Source organism: Schistocerca nitens, chromosome 7, assembly GCF_023898315.1.
Source record: "Schistocerca nitens isolate TAMUIC-IGC-003100 chromosome 7, iqSchNite1.1, whole genome shotgun sequence".
Lineage (NCBI taxonomy): Eukaryota > Metazoa > Arthropoda > Insecta > Orthoptera > Acrididae > Schistocerca > Schistocerca nitens.
In genome coordinates, this window is record NC_064620.1 from 347,390,987 (window position 1) to 347,406,526 (window position 15,540).

At 47.6% G+C, this 15,540-nt stretch overlaps 1 protein-coding gene and 1 non-coding gene across 2 annotated transcripts in view; one reads left to right on the top strand and one right to left on the bottom strand.

The window, feature by feature from the left end:
• The window catches only part of LOC126195613 (inactive dipeptidyl peptidase 10-like), an 801,628-nt gene that overhangs the window by 320,371 nt on the left and 465,717 nt on the right, over nucleotides 1-15,540 (bottom strand). The window lies entirely within an intron of this gene.
• Trnat-ugu (transfer RNA threonine (anticodon UGU)) lies at nucleotides 8,788-8,862 on the top strand. The gene has a single exon. It is a non-coding gene; the product is annotated as a tRNA-Thr (tRNA).

The following is a 15,540-nucleotide window of genomic DNA, read 5'->3' on the forward strand; positions in this document are numbered from 1 at the left end:
TCAGCCGATAACGATATTTTTAAAAATATCGATGTACTGGATTCCCGATATTTTTAAAAAATATCAACAGTACTAGGTGGCGCTGAGGGCACGTTACGCGGTAAGAGAAGTATATGAGTGGAGTGGAGACGAATGGAGAATCATTCTAGCAACGATAAGTGGCGAAAATCCGAAAATGCGCCGACTTACGCAACTTTGACAAACGCTAGATTATTGTGGCCCAGTGCCTGGGAGCGAGCATCTGGAAACTGCGACACAAGTGTTTTGGGGCACACCTTTCAGCGCACAGTGTTCAACATGATATTCCCCAGCGTTTTACCATATTGACCCAATGACATCGTCCGTTATGATTACAGTGGGCACTGGATCATCAAGACTGGACCTCGGATCAATGGAATCACGTTACCTGGTCGGGTGAATCCAGTTTATTGTTAAACCCGGTCGATGGTCTTGTCATCCAGGCGAACGGCTGCTAGAAACATGTAGCGCGCCACGGACGCAAGCCAATGAGAGCAGTATTATGTAGTGGGGGACATTCACCTGGGCTTCCATGTGACCTGCGGTAGTAATCGAAGGCAGGAGAACAGTTGTGGACTACGTAAACATTATTAGGGATCACCTATAATCCATTATACTTGATTTCTACCCCAACAGCGGTGGCACCTTCGAACAGGATAACTGTCCGTGTCACAAGCCAAGAACCGTGCTGCAATGATTTGAGGAGCATGATAGTGAACTCATGCTGATGTCTTTCCCATCAAATTCTGCTTATCTGAATCCGATAAACCCAACTGGGATGCTATTGCGCACGAGCTACGCGCCCACAAACCAACCGCCCGTAAATTACGGCAAGTGTGTAATCTGTGCTTAGCCATCTGTGCCACAAATCTCTGGAAACATATCAGGTACTTGTCTAATCTATGGGACGCAGAATAACTGTTGAACTGCGTCCCAAAGGTGGAACAATATGATTTTGAGTAAGTGGTCATTACGTTTTGGCTCATCACTGTACATTTTATGATAATTAAGTCGAAACCCTCAGTTTCCGACAGATGTTGTTGATACACATTAATGGGGACAGCTGATAATGTGTGCCCCGACCGGGACTCGAACCCGGGATCTCCTGCTTATATGGAAAACGCTCTATCCATCTGAGCCACCGAGGGCACGGGGGATAGTGCGACTGCAGGGACTTATCCCTTGCACGCTTCCCGTGAGACCCACATTCCCAACTATCCACAACCTACATTCCTTGTGATCCTAATAGATATTTGCCCATTCACTCATTACTCGCGCCAGACTAAGCTGACGAGTCCCGTAAGAGTTCGGGCAAAGTGTGCCCGTTCGCACAGAAGAAGGTCAATGGCCTGGTAGCCTTTAACTATATGAAGATGGTATCTATTCCCGAAAGACCAGATACCGTGCAGCTTCTCTAGATTGAAATGATAATTAAATCGAGACCCTGTTCTTTCGGGAACAGATAGCATGTTCGTATAGTTACAGGCTACCCAACCATTGACCTCCTTCTGTGCGAATGCGGACTTTGCCCGAACTCTTACGGGACTCGTCAGCTTAGACTGGCGCGAGTAATGAGTGAATGGGCAAATACACTCCTGGAAATTGAAATAAGAACACCGTGAATTCATTGTCCCAGGAAGGGGAAACTTTATTGACACATTCCTGGGGTCAGATACATCACATGATCACACTGACAGAACCACAGGCACAAAGACACAGGCAACAGAGCATGCACAATGTCGGCACTAGTACAGTGTATATCCACCTTTCGCAGCAATGCAGGCTGCTATTCTCCCATGGAGACGATCGTAGAGATGCTGGATGTAGTCCTGTGGAACGGCTTGCCATGCCATTTCCACCTGGCGCCTCAGTTGGACCAGCGTTCGTGCTGGACATGCAGACCGCGTGAGACGACGCTTCATCCAGTCCCAAACATGCTCAATGGGGGACAGATCCGGAGATCTTGCTGGCCAGGGTAGTTGACTTACACCTTCTAGAGCACGTTGGGTGGCACGGGATACATGCGGACGTGCATTGTCCTGTTGGAACAGCAAGTTCCCTTGCCGGTCTAGGAATGGTAGAACGATGGGTTCGATGACGGTTTGGATGTACCGTGCACTATTCAGTGTCCCCTCGACGATCACCAGTGGTGTACGGCCAGTGTAGGAGATCGCTCCCCACACCATGATGCCGGGTGTTGGCCCTGTGTGCCTCGGTCGTATGCAGTCCTGATTGTGGCGCTCACCTGCACGGCGCCAAACACGCATACGACCATCATTGGCACCAAGGCAGAAGCGACTCTCATCGCTGAAGACGACACGTCTCCATTCGTCCCTCCATTCACGCCTGTCGCGACACCACTGGAGGCGGGCTGCACGATGTTGGGGCGTGAGCGGAAGACGGCCTAACGGTGTGCGGGACCATAGCCCAGCTTCATGGAGACGGTTGCTGTTGTGTCGATTCCCTAAGGTCTCGACACAATGAGTGGCTAGGTGCACGCGAAACTAACGCAGACGGGCGTAAATTCTGAAACAGGAGACTGGATGAAAACTATAAAGAAAAGAAGAGAGATTTTAATATACTTAACTTTAATGTAGTCTTGTTCTTGTTGAAATACATCTCTTGCATAGTAGTAAGCAATTAGCAATGATACACATGGCGCCTTGCTAGGTAGTAGCGATGGACTAGCTGAAGGCTATTTAATCTGTCTCTCGGCAATTGAGAGGAATACTTGGTAGGTCTAGTCGCAAGCTATGTCGTCCGTACAACTGGGGCGAGGTCATGTCCGTGTCTTGTGACCTGCCCTGTGGTGGCGCTACGTTTGCGAATACACAGTGGCGACACGCGGGTCCGACATGTACTACAGGACCGCGGCCGATTTAAGTTACCACCTAGCAAGTGTGGTGTCTAGCGGTGACACCACATTCCTCCCCCGCAAATCGGCGAACGGTCGTGAGATAAGGCTTCCGCCCGCCGTGGGGAGGACCCCATGTTGACGTATGCGATGAGGTGGGGAGCCTAACAACAGGCGAGGCTGTGCCACCCGCACCCGGCCATTCGGTCCGAGGGGAGCTAGGAAACGCCTGCAAACCTAGTCCAGGGTGCACGTCAACATGAGGTGTTTGCGCACGTAATGATATAAGAGGAGCCGCGGGGTCGACCTCCATGTGGTCGGAGCACCCGACGGGCGAAGACGACATCTGGTCCGGAGCGGGCAAGAGGTCCATGGCGGAGGACGGCTGGTCACGGGAAGCAAGCGGCGGCGCGTGACCCAGGGAGGCGCGAGGCGGCTGCAGCGAAGCGTCCGCTGCTGGCGGCGCCGGCGGCGGCTGCGGCGGCGCGACGCCATGAGGCATAATGGAAGGCATCGTCGGTAACACCTGGGGATGAGGCGAGCCAGTAGATGGGTCCCCAGGGCGCTGACCTGACGGCACCGTCGCTGAAAGCAGACGGGGAGCGGCAGAACCCAGGCGACGACAGAGGCGCAGCTGATTGAGATGCCGACGCACCTCACCAGAGGCCCCCAAAACCAAATACATCGCGCGGCCGAGGCAGCGAAGAATGCGCCCTGCGAGCCAACGCCGTGAACCGCGATAGTTGCGATAATAGACAACGTCGCCAGGAGCAAAAGCAGGAGTCTGCCGCTGCACAGGAACCTGATGTGGCGGATGCAGCAAAGACATCAGAGTTCGATGAGGACGACCATGGAGCAACTCAGCCGGCGAGCGACCATCGCGGGGCTGAGAGCGATATGAGGACAAAAAGAGCAACAAAGCGTCCTCCCGAGAATGCGACTCTTTCAACTTCAACATCTGTGACTTGAAAGTCCGGACCAATCGTTCAGCGGCACCGTTTGACTGAGGCGAAAACGGCGCGGATGTCAGATGTTGAATACCATTGGCCTTGCAGAACGACTGAAATTCTGCGGACATGAATTGTGGGCCATTGTCGGAAACAATAGTCTGCGGAAGACCTTCAATGCAAAAGATAGCAGACAAGGCTTGGATTGTGGCAGAAGACGTCGTGGAAGACATCCGGACAACAAAAGGAAAATTACTGAAAGCATCGACCACAACCAACCATCGAGCATTCCAGAATGGACCAGCAAAATCGATGTGCAAGCGTTGCCAAGGGGAAGTGGCATTCGGCCATGCAAAGAATTTCCGCGGCGGTGCGGATTGTTGTTCGGCACACGCCACGCAAGAGGAGCACATATTCGTAATCGCAGCATCGATTCCGAACCAAGTACAGTGCTGACGAGCAAGTTGTTTCGTTCGCACTATACCCCAATGTCCTTGGTGAAGAAGCCGTAAGACAGAGGACTGTAACGAACGTGGGACCACGACTCGGGATTGATCATTATCGGAACGCAACAACAAAACACCACGTCGGACAAAAAGTCTCTCCTTGTGAGCAAAAAAACGGCGAACCAAAGGATCCTCGATCCGTGACTTTGACAAGGGCCATTGCGTAGCAACAAAACGCAAAACGGGAGCAAGGACAGGGTCAGCAGCTGTGGCTGTAGCTACACGACGAAAATCAATCGGAAACGATGCGACCACGTCATCGGCTTCCGAATCAATGAACATGCAAGCAAGTTCGGAAGAATCGAATGCTTTATCCTCAGCAACAGGCAAACGGGACAACGCATCAGCGTTGCCGTGCTTAGCAGTGGACCGATACAAGATATCGTAGCGGTACTGCGAGAGAAAAAGAGACCAGCGAATGAATTTCTGCGCTGTACGTGGAGGTACAGGCTTGTTCGGATGAAAAAGCGATGTCAAAGGCTTGTGGTCCGTGATGAGTGTAAAGTGACGACCATACAAGAAGTCATGGAACTTGGTAACACCAAACACTAGAGCTAAAGCTTCTTTCTCTATTTGTGAATAATTTCTTTGCGCAGATGAGAGCAATTTTGACGCAAAGGCAATAGGGCGATCATGCGAGCCATCCTTGTGCGCAAGCACAGCACCGATCCCGAAATCCGATGCATCTACCATCAACAAAAGGGGTTTTCGGGGATCGAATGGCGTAAGGCAAGTATTTGAAAGTAACGCCGATTTCAACTGGCGAAAGGCGCGTTCGCATTCCGTCGTCCAGACGAACGGAACACCTTTACGGCGTAAGCGATGAAGCGGAGCTGAAATGGAAGAAGCATTGCGCACAAATCGGTGATAATAATTTACCTTACCCAGCACACTCTGTAGCTGTTTTAAGTTCTGCGGTGACGGCAAGTCCTGAATGGCACGAAGGTGCTCTGGACTCGGATGTATACCTTGGGCATTTATGACATGCCCCAGGTACGGTAAGTCACGAGCAAAAAACACACATTTGTCCTTCCTCAAGCGAAGACCATTCTGACGCAAGACCTGAAATAAGGTCCGGAGATTCTGCAAATGTTCCGCTTCTGTCTTTCCTGAGATTACAATATCGTCCAGATAGTTCGCAGCCGTAGGGACCGACGCACAAATAGTTTGTAAATATTGCTGAAATAAAGCAGGGGCGGATGCACACCCGAATGGCAGTCTTTTGAAGCGATACAAGCCAAGATGCGTGTTTACCACCAAGACGCGCTGGGATTCTTCGTCCACAGGTAGTTGCAAGTACGCATCTGCTAGGTCCAATTTTGAAAAATATTTTCCCGGGCACAGTTTGTCAAAAAGATCTTCCGGGCGGGGCAAAGGAAAAGTAGCAGTCACAAGTTGTGGATTCACAGTGGCCTTGAAGTCCACGCAAAGTCTCAGTTTTCCGGAAGGTTTGGGCAAAATTACTAAGGGTGAGGCCCAGAGAGAAGCCTGCACACGTTCAATTACACCTTGAGATTCTAATTCGGCTAATGTTTTTGCGACCTCATCACGCAATGCGTGGGGAACATTGCGCGCTCTGAAAAATTTTGGTTGCGCGTTGTCTTTCAGTTCCAAATGCGCTTCATAGTTCTTAGCGCAACCAAGGCCCGGTGCAAAAATGTCTGCAAATTCTTCACAAAGACTAGAAACACTGGCGGAAGGCACAGTCTGATTCACTGAAAGGACCTGATTTACAATAGACATATTAAACAATTGAAACAAATCTAAACCAAACAAGTTCACTGCACTAGAGGAACGAAGAACATAAAAGGACACAAGTTTTGTCTGTCCCTTGTATGTGGCAAGAAGGCTGCACTGTCCTAACACAGGTATATGCTGTCCTGAGTAACTAGTTAACGTAACATTTGCGGCACGCAATGGCGGGGCGCCCAGTTGTTTGTACGTGTCGTTATTGAGCAAGGAAACTGCAGCTCCGGTATCGAGCTGGAATGGGATCACTTTTCCTGCAAAGTCTAAGTCCACAAAAAGTTTATTGTCTTGTTGACGACAAGAGCGACTGTCTCGTGCAATTTGAACTGATACAGGTCCAGAAGCACTTGCAACTTTACGGGATTTCCGGCGACGTCGACGCACACTTTGGGTGGGACGAACACAGTCACTGTTAGCTAAAGTGTCACTGGACGGGTGGGCATGAACTACATGAATGTCCATGGGCGAAGGTCCACGAGCCTGATTGTCCTGGGTTCGATTCCGGCGCGAAGCAAAGGGCCTGGAATTGGTGTGATTGTCTGACCTGAACTTTTTCTGGCAAACACTTTGTACATGTCCTTTCTTGTGACAGTAAAAGCAAATAGCTTGGCGTGACGGGCAATTTTCACGCGAATGTCTAGTGGCACACCGCGGGCAAGATTTCACTGCATTTGCTTGCTTACGCGGCGCACGTGGTTGCAAGCGAGGCGGCCGCTGCGAAGTCGGGCGCGAGGGCCGCTTAGCGTCCCGTGCAGCGGGCCCGGCGGGCCGATTAACGTGACACACGGCTGGCGAAGATTCAAATGATGCCTGAGCAAAGTCAAGTGTGTCTTGCCTGTCCAATATGTCTATCACTTGTTGCAGGGAGGGATTAACGAGTTTCAAAATCTGTTCCCTTATGCGAACATCAGGAACGTTCTGTGCAATTGCATCACGCACCATAGTATCTGAATATGGGAGGCCACATTCACAGGCAAACGCGCAGTCTCTAGTAAGGCCTTGCAAAGTTGCAACCCACTCCCTATTAGTCTGACCGGCCGTACGTTTTGTACGAAAAAACGTATACCGTTTGGCAACTACATTTACTGTTTCTTTGAAATAGGCATCTAAAGCCGACAAAATTTCCTCGTAGGTCAGAGTTGCTACGTCGCGTCGGGGAAACAATTTCACTATCACACGGTAGGTAGACACACCTACACAAGAAAGCAAAAACGGCTGCCGCTCTTTACCTTGAATTCCATAAGCAGTGAGGTGGAAGTTGAACTGATCGGCCCACTCAGTCCAGCTCTCGTTATGGGCCTCAAAGGGCCTAAATGGCGGTGCGACAGCGGTGTGTGGCTGCGGTAGCGATGAAACGGCTGCCGCCGCATCGGTTTGCAGCGCACGTTGACCCTGGACGAGCTGTCCAAGGGCTTCCAATAACGCCTGCGTCTGCTGATTCTGCAAGCGAAAAAATTCGGACAGTACATCTGGAGAATGTGGCGAAGCCATGACACAAGCAAATTAGAGCAAGTATAACACAAAGACTGCAACGTGGGCGCGGCACCACTCCTCGGCGCCAAAATATTGTTGTGTCGATTCCCTAAGGTCTCGACACAATGAGTGGCTAGGTGCACGCGAAACTAACGCAGACGGGCGTAAATTCTGAAACAGGAGACTGGATGAAAACTATAAAGAAAAGAAGAGAGATTTTAATATACTTAACTTTAATGTAGTCTTGTTCTTGTTGAAATACATCTCTTGCATAGTAGTAAGCAATTAGCAATGATACACATGGCGCCTTGCTAGGTAGTAGCGATGGACTAGCTGAAGGCTATTTAATCTGTCTCTCGGCAATTGAGAGGAATACTTGGTAGGTCTAGTCGCAAGCTATGTCGTCCGTACAACTGGGGCGAGGTCATGTCCGTGTCTTGTGACCTGCCCTGTGGTGGCGCTACGTTTGCGAATACACAGTGGCGACACGCGGGTCCGACATGTACTACAGGACCGCGGCCGATTTAAGTTACCACCTAGCAAGTGTGGTGTCTAGCGGTGACACCACAGTTGCGAATGGTCCTCGCCGATACCCCAGGAGCAACAGTGTCCCTAATTTGCTGGGAAGTGGCGGTGCGGTCCCCTACGGCACTGCGTAGGATCCTACGGTCTTGGCGTGCATCCGTGCGTCGCTGCGGTCCGGTCCCAGGTCGACGGGCACGTGCACCTTGCGCCGATCACTGGCGACAACATCGATGTACTGTGGAGACCTTACGCCCCACGTGTTGAGCAATTCGGCGGTACGTCCACCCGGCCTCCCGCATGCCCACTATACGCCCTCGCTCAAAGTCCGTCAACTGCACATACGGTTCACGTCCACGCTGTCGCGGCATGCTACCAGTGTTAAAGACTGCGATGGAGCTCCGTATGCCACGGCAAACTGGCTGACACTGACGGCGGCGGTGCACAAATGCTGCGCAGCTAGCGCCATTCGACGGCCAACACCGCGGGTCCTGGTGTGTCCGCCGTGCCGTGCGTGTGATCATTGCTTGTACAGCCCTCTCGCAGTGTCCGGAGCAAGTATGGTGGGTCTGACACACCGGTGTCAATGTGTTCTTTTTTCCATTTCCAGGAGTGTATCTATTAGGAACACTACGAATGTAGGTTGCGAATAGTTGGGAATGTGGGTCTCACGGGAAGCGTGCAAGGGATAAGTCCCTGCAGTCGCACTATGCTCTGTGCCTTCGGTGGCTCAGATGGATAGAGCGTCTGCCATGTAAGCAGGAGATCCCGGGTTCGAGTCCCGGTCGGGGCACACATTTTCAGCTGTCTCCATTGATGTATATCAACAACACCTGTCGGCAGCTAAGGGTTTCGATTTAATTATCATTTCATTCTAGAGTAGCTGCATGGTCATCTATGGTATCTGTTCTTTCGGGAACAGATACCACCTTCATACAATCTACATCTTAGTTTTGCGAACGACAGTTGCACTTGGTCCTTCTTTCCATTAGGGAACTATGCTTAGTTTGCTTTTGTTATTCGATAACATATTCCGAAGGTAGTAGTAGTTACAAGGAACTAACTTTATCAGAATTCATCCGTCAATAGTTACATACAAGGAGAGAGAAAATAATATCGTCTCAGACATTTCAATCTCTAAAAGTCGTCTCCCTGACTTCGTACCTACACTCACTTTATTACGTAAAGTTCGGTGAAATGAAAATATTTCGAGACTGGCGCAGCTGTAATGCGGTACATGCCAGGAGCCGTCAGTGGCGCAATAAATCTTAAGTGCTATTCTTCCATTGACCGGCGACGTTATTGAAAAAGAAATATTGTCGATACGGTGAATTCGGCGCCTTCAATTTACGCTTTTATCGAAGAACCCGATCACGACCGTGGCTGTAGCTGTTTGCGAAGTTGCTTCGGTTTTTTATTCGGGTCGCTATTCGGGTCGCTTTGTGTATTTACCTTGTATACCATTATGACATCCGCCTTATTTCCTTTTCTCTTTTGTGAATGTGCACAGCAGAAGTTCCGATTCGCATCGAGCTTCTTAGCTTTTGCTGTTGAATTGTTTTGGTTACTTTAACTAATTAAGCTACCATAACGCTTGCTTCAAATTTCGCACATTTCCACCATCAGTAATTATTTTCATTTTACTTACCTGCTGACAACGTCTTGGCAACCAAATTTTCGATAGTAGATGGCTCTTCGAGTATAGAATTTATGTGTGAAGCGCAAAATACCAGACTTGCATTCTATTGTGAGCTCTGAGGGAAGTCTAAATCGCCTAACTGGATATCTCACGCGGGATTCCAGGCTGTAGATTATAGTTTATTTTTAAATAGCCAGACTAAAAATATGAGGCACCTAGAAAACATTGTTGAATGCGAACGTAAATTTGTAGACTTAGACATGTTCATTGTGCTTAATATTGTTATTAGGTCTGGTAGGTTTTATAAAGAACGTGAATGCATCAGATGTTGAGTGACAACTGTGAAAGACACACCTACATACCGCGTACTCGTGTCAAAAGCGCCAGCGGTACCTGACAGTTGCAAGGCATCTCTTTATTGATCTCCGTTTGGCCGGCTGGTCGAACCTTGATTTGAATTGTTTGTGCGGAATTTGGATATGACAGTGGCCCGAAGTTGGATGGTACGAGATGGCGTGGGCGTTTATAAGGAGGGTGAACAACGTCAGGTGTTGGGTGACAACTGTGAAGGAAACACCTAGAGGGAGCGTACTAGTGTGAATAGCGCTATCAGCACCTGACAGTTGGAAGCGTTTTCATTATTGGTCTTCATTAGGCTGTCTGGTCGACTCTTGATTTGAAATATCTGTGCGACCTTTTGACAGTGGCCGAAAGTTGAACTGCACGGGATAGTGCAGGCGTCTATAAGGAGCGTGAACAGTGTCAGATGTTCGGCGATAACTGTGAAGAGCAAACCTAGAACCCACGTACTGGTGTGAACAGTATCTTTACCTGACAGTGGGAAGGGGTCCCACTGTTGGTGTCCATTTGTCCGTCTGGTCGAGCCCTGATTTTAAATATTTATGTCACATTAGCCCTAAAGTTGGACTGCAGGTCCTAGTTGGCCATGTCTGACCACCACAAGAGTGGATAACCGTATTGTGCACCAAGCCCCACCATAACCTGTTCACATCTGCTCCTGTCAGGCGAGAACAGTAGACTTCCTGGAACATTGTGTGCCATCTTGCACCGCTTGTAGGAGACTAGAAGCAGCCGAACTAGGAAGTTACCTTCTCCTGTGGAGGATACTGTCAACACCACAACAAGGGCTACTTTTAGAGTGATGCTGCGACTGGGAATGGAGGCGCATTGTGCCCAGCTACAGGTATCCTGGATGAGTATCGATGGAGAGCATGGTGACGATCTTAATAATGGTCCTATTCTTGCAGCGTTTTGGAGAGTAACAGTGGTGTTACTCTTGGCGTCATGGTGTGAGGAGCCACTGGGTATGTCTCCAGATAACGATAGCGCTCTGATGGCACAACGATCCATCTCACACATCCTGCATCACTTTGTGTTAACTCTTATGCGATAATGTCATGGTGCTTTTTTCAGCAGGACAACGCTCGTCTACACGTGACATGTTTTTCTAGGTAGTGTCTATTCGTTGTATCTGTAATCATTGAATTTAGACTTGAATACTGTTGTTCAAAAACATCATTAAACCACATAGACCAGGTTCCAATTTAAGAACGAAATCTCCGTGTAGTAATGTTCTGATTGTACCTCAACATCAGGTCGAAGTACCTAGAAAAACATGCCACATGTAGAAGAGCGTTGTTCTGTTGAAAAATAGCACCATGACAAGTAGATTGAAAGATATTTTGTGGAAAACATGATAACGAGAGAATTTTTGTTTTTCTAGGTGCAACCTGATGTTGAGGTGCAACCAGAAAGATTCCCAGATCCGTCCACGATAGTTCAGGTGTCACCTGCATCCCAGTGCCAGTATCCAGGACTTCATAGACCAGTTACAACAGTTCTGGGCCAGCTTGCCTCAGGAGAGGATACAAGCATTTCAGTACACGCATCGAGGCCATAAGGGGTGCTCGTACTTCTTTGTAAATTTAACTAGATGTTGTAAGCACTGAAATAATGTTAACTTGTCTATCTTTGATTAAGATATAAGGTAAGGTAATGAATTAAAATTTGTGCTAAGGCCAGGACTTGAACATGGATCACCAGCTTACTTTTTTCTTTTTTAATTCATTTTGTTCGATATTGTTCGTTGCGTTTGGTCTGGGCGGACGTCATAAGACATCCGTTCAAGTTGATCGTTGATTCTTTGGCTCAGTTTTTTTATTACAGAGAGCACGCAGCCCTCTGACCGAACACGCTGAGCTACCGTGCCGGCTGTTTACGAAGCAGTCGTGCTACTCACAACACCACGCACCTATGTTAGCCAAAATGTCAGGGTGGAGTAATGGATAGCAAATTTGCCTAATAAGCAGGGGATCTATGTCAGCCAAGTCCCAACCTTGGCACGAATTTTCATTCATTAATTCACCTTCTCTCCTTTTTGAGCATAAGATTAAGACTCAATATATCTCCAGGAAAATGAAATTACGTCATACCAATTACATACTCTCTTAATGCATGAAGTTTCGTTTCCTCCTCTCGTACTGTGTGCTTTATTTTTATCTGAGGCAGTATAAATTATAATATAGCGCTATACATATTAACAAAAGAGAAGTCCTGATCTCGACAGCAATTTATGTTTTTAAAACTTGTGCTACGCTAAACTAATAACAGACAAAGATAACTCAAGGGAGATATATGGCGTAGTGTATCGATATCGTATAATGATTAGCCACATCTTCATGACCACCCACTTAATTGCGTGTGTATGTACTTCTTGAGCGCAATACAGAAGCGATTCTGCGTGTCATGGTTTCGGTTGATTTCCGGAGATATGTGGCATCAGAAGTCTTCCCACAGCTAACGTAAATCCCGGAAATTACGGGATGCTAATTTTCGGGCGTGAAACTTGTGCCCGATAGTGTCCCAGACGTGTTAGTGGAAGAGTAAACTACTCTATGGATCTGGATGGGAGCTGACTTTTGACCTTTAGATTGGCCACATACAAGGTATGGTGGACTGCTGCGAGGACAGCGGCAGAGTGGGAATAAAGCACGCACGCACGCACGCACTCACGCACGCACACACACACACACACACACACACACACACACACACACACACTATATGCTCTACCAATCACATTTTTCAACTCTTTCTTAAGCCGTACTCCTTTCTTGGAAATAGGAGAACCAGTAATATAAGATCTCCCAATCACAAGCGAGTATTTTACCGCCATAACAAATGAAACAGCCAATCAGTATGTAGGTATTATAATGGTACTTGAATTACATAACCATTACGGCACCTCACCTCAACCTCTCGATACCAGCAATATTCTACTGCGTTTCTGTAAAATACTTAACCTATTTCTGTGACAACATTCAGATTTGATTTCATTAATGTAGAGGTACTTCGATACATCGATATGTATATATTGCAATGATATTATTCCTATGTGTATTCTTTCTTTTGTCACTATGATCTTTGATGTAATTGTAACTCTGATTTTTGGGCGCGTAAGCGGTTATTAGAGAGTCAAGCTTTGGTCGTCGTGTTAAAAAGACGCAAATTGTAGTCACTTTATGAAATGTGAACTTTAACAGTGAGGAAGATATTTTCAAGTATGTTTTATATTGTGAAGTGATGTTTTGGAAGGAGTTACGTGATATTGCAACAAAAGTAATAAAAAGACGTGTAACTTAAATTCGGAGTGCAGATTACTTTTTTACATCACCATTGTCCTAACTTGCAAAAGTTTAATCTTCAAGAATGGTTTATGAAACACATCTATAAAAGTTTTGAATATCGCAGAATAAGACCTAGGCCTCTTTGCATCCGAGCTTGGAATCATCACTACCTAGATTTTCGACGAGTGAGCCATGAGTTCACATCGAGACCAGCGTGGGAAACACGAAAAGATGAGTGCCTAGTTTATCCATTATTTCAAGAAATGACTTTATTAACTGTGCTCTAATGACACCTGCCACATAATAGAACTTTGTTGTTGCCCGAAAATGCAATATTTAGCAGCGTGAGCAACACTACAATCATAATTAATTTTTGACCTTTGTTGTGGTAGGGTTGTTAGAGTATCCATGCTCCGTCATCTTGTTCTCTATGGCTCCCTGTCCGCCATCTTGCTATCGCTGTCCGTTCTAGGCTCCCCAATAAATTTCGATCGAATTATATACTGAGCAGTTGATTGACTATGTCTAAAGTTCTAAATGGCTCGACGATTCTCTTGCACTTCTTTTGGCTTATTTTGCTAGATTTTCCATTTTCGATAAAAATAACATCCCGGCATGCTGGCACTCCGGTGCTCGATGTAAAATCCGGCGGGCGGATTCGATGCAGGGACGGCGCCCCTCCCCGAATCCCGGGAGCCGCGTGTTAAGGCGCCCTGCTAACTGGGCGAGTCCTTTGTGTATGTCATTACATACAAAGTCATTGGATACCTTCTAATATCGTGTCGAAACTCCTTTCGCTCGGCGTAGTGCAGCAGCTCGACATGGTATAGAATCAACAAGTCGTTGAAAGTCCCTTGAAGAAATACGGAGCTATACTACTTCTATAGCAATGCATAACTGCGAAAGCGTTGTCGGTGCAGGATTTTGTGCATGAACTGAGCTCTCGACTACGTCCCTTACATGTTCAATGTGCCTCACATCGGGTGATCTGGGTGGCCAAATTCGCTCGATTTGTCCGGAATGATCTTCAAAGCAGCCACGAACAATTGTGGCCCGGTGACATGACGCATTATCATCCTTAAAAATTCCATCGCTGTTTGGGAAATGAAGTCCTCGAATAGCAGCTACCTACGCTCCGAGTAGTCGAACATTCAGAGGGTGAAGTCCATTTCATGTAAAAACAATGGTCACCATTACAGACCGCCACCAGCTTTCACAGTGTCTTGGATCTGTTCCGTGGCTTCCTGACGTCTACGATACACTCTAACCCAGGGCTTCACAACATACGTGCTCGCGCCTTGCTGCTCACAGCTTGCTCCGCGGAGCAAGCTGTGAGCAGCAAGGCGCGAGCACGGAGCAGCGCGAGCACGCTACCCCCACTACCGGACCAGAGTGTAGAGTGGGGAGAGTCACGTGGGGCACACAACAGCTGCCGCCAGTCGATGTAAATCCGCGGCCACCTGCAGGGATATCACTCACGAATTATTACTGCTACAAATGAAACAAATAAAGGAGAATGTATACGTGCCACATAATTTTATTACCTTAGTGTATGCCTCTACCATCTGTAGACGCTGAAACTAAAGAATTCCACGACAATCCTATATTTTCAACACTTTCTTCAACACTACTTAAAATATCACCTCCGGTTGTAGTATTCTTCATGGCTACTACATCGAGGAGCTCCTCCCTCACCTGAAGATCTCTATTAACACCTCTAATAAATATGGCAAGCTGCGCTGTTCCAGTGATATCAACACTTTCGTCCAGAGCTAGAGAATACGCCATAAAATCTTTACAGATATTTGCAAGCTGGTTCTGGACGTCGTCTGCCATGTCCTGTATGCGACGCATAATGGTCATGTTAGATAATGGCACAATCCGAAACTGTTCAACTTCAGATGGACACAAATGTTCCGCTGCAACTACCAAACATTCTTTTATTAAATCGCCATCAGTTAAGGGGCGCAGGGATTCTGCTACAAGCAAAGCAATTTTGTAACCCACTCTGAGAGCTGCCTCAGTTGATTTTTCTTCGTCGTCCAGATCTTCTTCAGATAGCTTCCTTTTAAGTTTAATAACTTCATGTGCACGATCTGGTCAATCACATTTTCCACGTCCGTAGTCTTTCGCGTGGTTCGACATATAATGTCGCTGCAAATTAAATTTCGTAAAAGAATTCAGC